The sequence below is a fragment of the Oryctolagus cuniculus genome, chromosome 7 (genome assembly GCF_051225735.1).
Source record: "Oryctolagus cuniculus isolate XC-2025 breed Fujian yellow rabbit chromosome 7, ASM5122573v1, whole genome shotgun sequence".
NCBI classification, from domain to species: Eukaryota; Metazoa; Chordata; class Mammalia; order Lagomorpha; family Leporidae; genus Oryctolagus; species Oryctolagus cuniculus.
Genome location: NC_142873.1, coordinates 145647061 through 145654504, shown reverse-complemented (window position 1 = coordinate 145654504; position 7444 = coordinate 145647061). Strand labels below are relative to the sequence as shown.

Below are 7444 nucleotides of genomic sequence, written 5' to 3'. Positions count from 1 at the left end.
GGTGCAGGGGAAAATGGTGGTGGTGGTAGCAGCTGCAGCAAATGTGACAGGAGAAAGCAGCCGGATGGAGATGGGTGCAGCAGTAGTCCCCAGAGTGATGGCTTCTGGAGTGACCAGCAGTGTTTCCCTTGCCTTCATCCTGTTGTCTTTCTGAACATCTTAGACCACCAGACCCACATGGGCTCCCAGGAGGCGGCCTATACAGGTGACTGGGGGCTCTGATCAGAAAGCTTCTGCTTTCTGTGTGCTGTGGCACAGTAGGCTAAGTCTCCACCTGTGGCACCAGCATCCCATACAGGTATTGGTTCATGTCCGGGCTGCTCCTCTTCTGTCTAGCTCTCTGCTATGGCCTGGGAAAGCAGTGGAAGATGGCCCAAGTGCTTGGGCCCCTGCACCCACATGGGAGATCGAAAAAAAGCTCCTGGTTCCTGGCTTTGGATCAGCCTGGCTCAGGCTGTTGCAGACATTTGGGGTGTAAACTGGTAGATGGAAGACCTTTCTTTCTGTGTCTCCCTCTCTCTAACTCTGTCTCCCAAATTAAAAAAAAAAAAAAAAAAAAGGCAGAAAGGCCAGAATATCAAGGTGATTAACTCCTTTGAGCCACTGTCTGACATAGTTGAAGATTATCATTGACAAGGAATATTATTATTTTTTAAAATTTATACATTTTTATTAAAAATATAGCCTAATGGTCCTGTGATTCAATGTCACTCTGGCTGTGTTTGACTTCCATACAACCAAACTAATTATAAGGAACTTCACAGATACACTCCAGACAGAAATAAAAAGGTAAGCAGAAATGATTGACAAGATGGGGCTATTTCAGACATTATTCCCTTATAATTAATACTTGCTAGAAAATGGAATCAGACCTTCTTTACATTGACACTGACATTCATGGAGACTGCCCAACACAGGCAGAAGGGACACCATGACTACAAGTCTTCGTATTTCCTAAGTAGTTTTATATTTTAGCTACGAAGGTCAATTCCCAGAGCCAAACTTGTTCTTAACAAGTAGAATTTTTATGTCCATTCAGAGTCTCATACACCTTTCTGGGCCTATTCATTTGCAGAAAGGAGTAGAAACCGTAACCAGGTTCATCTCATGCATCCGAGCGTGATGCCCAATCTTCATGTGCTGTCCAACTTCTTTAAGATAAAAGGAGTGACTCAGAGCAGGGCCACGTAGATGAGGAGGTTCTGTGTAGAGGATGTCACATCCTCGTGCATCTTCCATTTCAGCTCCTCTGGGTGCAGCTTCGGTGCGAGGCCTTCAGTTAGGAACATTCTGGTTGTGCCTCACCGGCTTCCAGCTGCAGTGACCACCTTAGTGCTCTCCCCACCTTAGTGACCACCTTGAATCTGGAACTCTGACAAGGAGTGTTAATACACCATGGGAGAGCAGTACAGATGGGTATTCAAGGAGCTGGAGTTTCTGGGTTTATGTGTTACAGAGGGCTGCCTGACCCTTCCAACATCCACGTCCGTAAACAAAGAGCCCCCTCTTTCTTAAGTTGAACCCTATGGCCTGTCAGCATTCTTGAGTGTCGTTGATATCATCGATGGAGAAGCAACAATGCTGTTTGCTGAGCCTACCTACACTCTGGCCATAGAGCAAGCTGAAAGCATCAGCATCCACCGTGCGGCCTGAATTGACAGCAACAGGCAGTGGTGAGAGCTCCGCTCTGGCTAAACTCCCGATATCACAGCACAGAGCCATCAAGATGCTGCACAGCTGGGTCAGGCTCATCTTGGAGCACATCAAGGCCTCCGAAGCAGGAGATGTCCTCTTTAGCCATTAGGTCCTGCAGGAGGCTCTGCTCTGTGCCACTGCCTCTCAATGCTCAGACAAGTTCAAGACAGACTTTCATGATCGATGGAATGATGTGGGATATATGGCTTAGCTTGGCACCATCACCAAAATGTACAACACCATGAACCAGTTTGTGAACAAGTTTGGCATCCCCTATGATCGACAAGGTGTCAGCAGGTAAGTGTGGGAGCTCTTCTGATGGGAGGGTACCTGAAGGGACAATGCAGAGGGGTCAGCCAGCTATCCCAGTGGGAGGGGTGCTGCACTCCCTTTAGAGAAATCACTGTCATTAATTGAAGGAGAATGGTCCCCTCAGCACCCCTTAGAAATGCCAATGTCAGAAAATAAAAATAAAAGAGGAAACAGTCTAGATTAAAAGAGACAAAAAAGATATGACAACTAAATGCAGTATGTGATCTTGGATTTGATTCCGGAAAAGGAGAATAATCTCTTCAGGACAAATGACTTTAATATGGACTGCAATTAGATAGTAGCATTGTGGCAATTTATATTTATTTATTTATTTGAAAGGTTCTGTGATAGGGGTTGGAGGGAAGGGTGGAGGGAGATCTTTCATCTGCTAATTCACTCCTGAAATGGCCGCAGCAGCAAAGACTTGGCCAGGTTGAAGCCAAAGCCAGGAAATCCACTGCCTGTTTTTCCCAGGTGCATTAGGCAGGGAACTGGTCAGAAGCAAAGGACTCAGGACTTGAACTGGCACTCCAACATGGAATGCGGGCATCCAAGTGGTTGCTTAACCTGCTGTGCCACAATACCCACTCCTGTATCAATGTTAAATGTCCTGATTTTGGGACTGGTGCTGTGGCGTAGTTGGCTAAGCCTCTGACTGCTGTATCATCATCCCATATGGATGTTGGTTCATGTCCCAGCAGCTCCTGAAGAGCTCAACTCTCTGCTTACAGCCTGGGAAAGCAGTGGAAAATGGCACAAGTCCTTGGGCCCCTATATCCACATGGGAGACCCAGAAGAAGCTCCTGGTTCCTGGCTTTGGTTCAGCCCAGCTCCGGCCACTGAGTCCATTGAGGAGTGAACCAGAGGATGGAAGACTTCTCTCTCTGTCTGTAATTCTACCTCTCAAATAAATAAATAAAATATTTTTTAAAATAAAAGAAGTCCTGATTTTTTTGTATCTATACTATGGTTACATAAGAGAATATTTTTAATAGATTTTTTTAAAGATTTATTTATTTATTTGAAAGTCAGAGTTACACAGAGAGAGAAGGAGAGGCAAAGAGAGAGAAAGAGAGAGGTATTCCATCCACTGGTTTGCTCCCCAATTGGCAGCAATGGACGGAGCTACGCCGATCTAAAGCCAGGAGCCAGGAGCTTCTTCCGTGTCTCCCATGTGGGTGCAGGGGCCCAAGGACCTGGGCCATCTACTAGTCTCCCAGGCTTGAGCAGAGAGCTGGATCACCGGGTTCTAGTCCCGGTTGGGGCACCGGATTCTGTCCCGGTTGCCCCTCCTCCAGGCCAGCTCTCTGCTGTGGCCAGGGAGTGCAGTGGAGGATGGCCCAAGTGCTTGGGCCCTGCACCCCGTGGGAGACCAGGATAAGTACCTGGCTCCTGCCATCAGATCAGATGGAAGACAAAGCTCCCGGCTTTGGTCTTAGCCCAGCTCTGGTCACTGCAGGTACCTGAGGAGTAAGCCAGTTAATGGGATCTCTCTTTGTCTCTCTGCCTCTTAAATAAATAAATAGATTAATTAATTAACTAAAAATAAAGCAAATGAAACAAAATGTAAATAATTTATGATTTGGATAAAGGACTCATAGAAGTTCTTATGCTGTTCTTGGTTTGTAGCCTTTTTTTTTTTTTTTTAAGATTTATTTATTTATTTGAAAGTATTACATAGAGAGAGAAGGAGAGGCGGATTGAGAGAGGTCTTCCATCCACTGGTTTGCTCCCCAATTGGCCGTGACGGCTGGAACTGTGCTGATTGGAAACCAGGGGCCAGAAGCTTCTTCCAGGTCTCCCATGTGGGAGCAGGGGCCCAAGGACTTGAGTTATCCTCTACTGCTTTCCCAGGCCATAGCAGAGAGCTGGATCAGAAGTGGAGCAGCCAAGACTCAAACCGGCACCCACATGGGATGCCAGCACTGCAGGCAGCGGCTTTTCCTGCTTCTCCACAGCACCAGCCCCGAAAGGTAGTCTTCCATTTGGTGGTTCATTCCCCAAATGCCTACAACAATCAGGGCTGGTCCAGGCCAAAGCGAGGAGACAGGAGCCAGGAATTCAATCCACATGAGTGGCAGAGACCCAATTACTTTAGCCGTCATCGCCTACTGCCTCCCAGGATGCACATTAACAGGAAGCTCAAATCAGAAGTGGAGCCAGGACTTGAACACAGGCACTCCAATATGGGCTGCGGGCATCCTAAGCGGCGTCTTAACTGCTGCACCAAATATTTGCTCCCCTTGTACTCTTCTTGAAATTTTTCTGTAAGTTCGACATTCTATTGTTTTCAGTTACTTATTCCACTCCCTCACTCCCTCACTTTAAAGAGGTGAAAATTCAGATTTTGAAAGATGAAGACTTGCTTATGGTCACGCAGTGAGTGGCAGAGTTAGAGCCAAAACCCACGTCTCCAGATGTCAATCCTCTTTCAATACCACTAACGGAATCCTCTGGTGTTTGCATTTGGATGGCAAAGGTTGAGCCACCCCTTTTACTTCTCCTTTTTAGTTCCTTAGACTGGTTCCTTCTACTAGAGAACCAGAGTAACGTAACTAAGTGCTGCTTTCAGTTCCTTCATGACTAGACGAGGAGTGGTTCGAAGGTTTTGAACTGTACAGTTGGGATATCCTTTTTCTCTTGTAGTTCCAATAGCTTTCTTAGTGCCAGCCCTCTGCAATGGTTTTCTATTTTATGGTGTCACTTGTAGACCCTCTTCTATAGAATGGTGTATTACTATTTACACTTCCTCCCATTGGCCTTTCCGTTTCAAGGCCTCTGCAATATTATCTACACTAAAGATAATTTTATGGATTTCATTTCTGTGTTCTATGACTTAGTCTTCTCATTTGGTGGAAAATTAAAGCATCATATACTGGAAAAAAAGATAATATCTCAGAATTATATAGAATTATATTCTTTTTTTTTTTTTTTTTTTTTTTTACAAGTAGAGTTAGACAGTGAGAGAGAGAGAAAGGTCTTCCTTTTTCTGTTGGTTCACCCCGCAAGTGGCCGCTACGGCCGGCGCATTGCAGCTGGCACGCTGCACCGATCCGAAGCCAGGAGCCAGGTGCCTCCTCCTGGTCTCCCATGTGGGTGCAGGGCCCAAGGACCTGGGCCATCCTCCACTGCCCTCCCGGGCCACAGCAGAGAGCTGGACTGGAAGAAGAAAAACCGAGACAGAATCCAGCACCCCAACCGGGACTAGAACCCGGTGTGCCGGCGCCGCAGGCGGAGGATTACCCTAGTGAGCCACAGTGCTGGCCGATTATATTCTTAAGGAGCCCATGCTGTGGCGAATCAGGTAAATCGCCGCCTGCAGTGCTGGCATCCCATACGGGTGCCTGTTCAAGTCCTGACTGCTCTAATTCCAGTCCAGCTCTCTGCTATGGCCTGGGAAAGCAGAAGATGGCCCAAGTCCTGGGCCCCTGGCTTTGGATAGGCACAACTCCAGCTGTTGTGGCCATCTAGGGAGTGAACCAGTGGATGGAAGACCTCTCTCTTTGCTTCTGCTTCTCTGTAACTCTGCCTTTCAAATAAATAAATATTTTTAAAAATTATATTCTTAAAATAAGGAGATTATATTTAATCACAATAATAGATAGCAGGGGCCATTTAATAGTTTTTACCAGTTAACTAAATAATACCAGTTTTGTCAAATAATTAGGAAACCAAATCTATCATTTTTCCCTTTTTCTGGCTCTTGGCTTTGGATCGGCACAGCTCTGGCTGTTGCAGCCAATTGGGGAGTGCACCAGTGGATGGAAGACTTCTCTCAATCTGCCTCTCCTTCTCTCTCTGTGTAACTCTGACTTTCAAATATATAAATAAATCTTAAAAAAAAAAAAAAAAAGGAAGTAGAACAGCCAGGACTTGAACTGGCACCCATATGGGATGCCTGTGCTTCAAGCCATGTCTTTAACCCACTGAGCCACAGCACCAACCTCAAATCTATCATTTTCCATGTAAATAAGTTTAAATCAGCTAATTGATAATTATCATCAGTGTGAGGACTCTTTGTCTCCAAATGAGGTAATTCAAAATATTAGGTGAACCCTGGTGGGCCTTTGGTGCAGTGGTTAAGATGCCACTTGGGATGCCCACATCCAGTGCAGAGGGTCTGAGTTCAAGTCCCAGCTCTACTTCTGATTCTGGCTTCCTGCTAATGGCCACCCTAGGAGGTAGCAGAAAATAGCTTAATTACTTGGATATCCACCAGCCACATGGGAGACCCAGATTGAACTCCAGGATTCTGGCTCTGGCCTGACATTATATATATATATATATATATATATATATATATATATATATGGCATTTAGAGGGTGAAATCAGCAAATGGGGGGCCGGCGCCACAGCTCACTAGGCTAATCCTCTGCCTTGCGGCACCGGCACACCGGGTTCCAGTCCCGGTCCGGGTGCCAGATTCTGTCCTGGTTGCCCCTCTTCCAGGTCAGCTCTCTGCTGTGGCCCGGGAGTGCAGTGGAGGATGGCTCAAGTACTTGGGCCCTGCACCCCATGGGAGACCAGGATAAGTACCTGGCTCCTGCCATCGGATCAGCGTGGTGCACCGGCCACAACGTGCCAGCCGCAGCGGCCATTGGAGGGTGAACCAACGGCAAAGGAAGACCTTTCTCTCTGTCTCTCTCTCTCTCACAGTCCACTCTGCCTGTCAAAAAAAAAAAAAAAAAAAAAAAAAAAAAGAAAGAAAGAAAGAAAAGAAATCAACAAATGGAAGATATATCTTTGGCTGTCTCTGTCTCTATGCCTTTCAAATAAATAAATAAATTTAAATTAAGCTCAACCATATGAAATTACCACTTTGGAGGCTGACATTTGGCCTAGTGGTTAAGATGCCCATGGTCCCACATGGGAGTGCCTGAGTTCAATTCCTAGCTCTGCTCCCAATTCTAGCTTCCTGCCAATGCAGACCTTAGGAGGCAGTGGTGGCTCAAGTAGTTGGATTCCTCCACCCACATGGGAGACCTGGATTCAGTTTCTGCCTCCTGGCTTCAACCTGGCCCAGCTTCAGTCATTGTTGGCATCTAGGGAGGGACCCAGTGAATAAGAGCTCTCTCTCTCTTTCTCTCTGCTTCTTGAATACATTTTTTCAAAAATGAAATTATCATTTTTGTAACAGTTGAATCTCAACAATTTCATATGGTTCATTCTAATAGCAGTAATCATATCATGAGGTAGTGTTGTATTTTCTTGTCTCTCACTGCATTGGTAAAAGCTCCAGGCATCTGCTCTTGACTTTGCATCTTCTCAGTTTTCTTTTCCTGCCCAGGCTGTTTCTCTATCCTGTTTCTCTATCACAGTCTCGGTGAGATTCTTGTTATGCTTCAGATTCTTCCAAATATCCATCTTGGCTTGCATTACCTTCTGCCACTTGGGAACCTTCCAGGGATTCATAGAAAGTTAGAGACAGGACAGCCG

The 7444-nt window shown here is 46.0% G+C and overlaps 2 pseudogenes; one reads left to right on the top strand and one right to left on the bottom strand.

The window, feature by feature from the left end:
• Positions 1 to 1004: 1004 nt before the first annotated feature.
• Positions 1005 to 1289, bottom strand: LOC127493496 (mitochondrial import receptor subunit TOM5 homolog pseudogene; annotated as a pseudogene).
• Positions 1290 to 1395: 106 nt separating this feature from the next.
• Positions 1396 to 2097, top strand: LOC138850706 (COP9 signalosome complex subunit 6 pseudogene; annotated as a pseudogene).
• The last annotated feature ends 5347 nt before the right edge of the window (positions 2098 to 7444 follow it).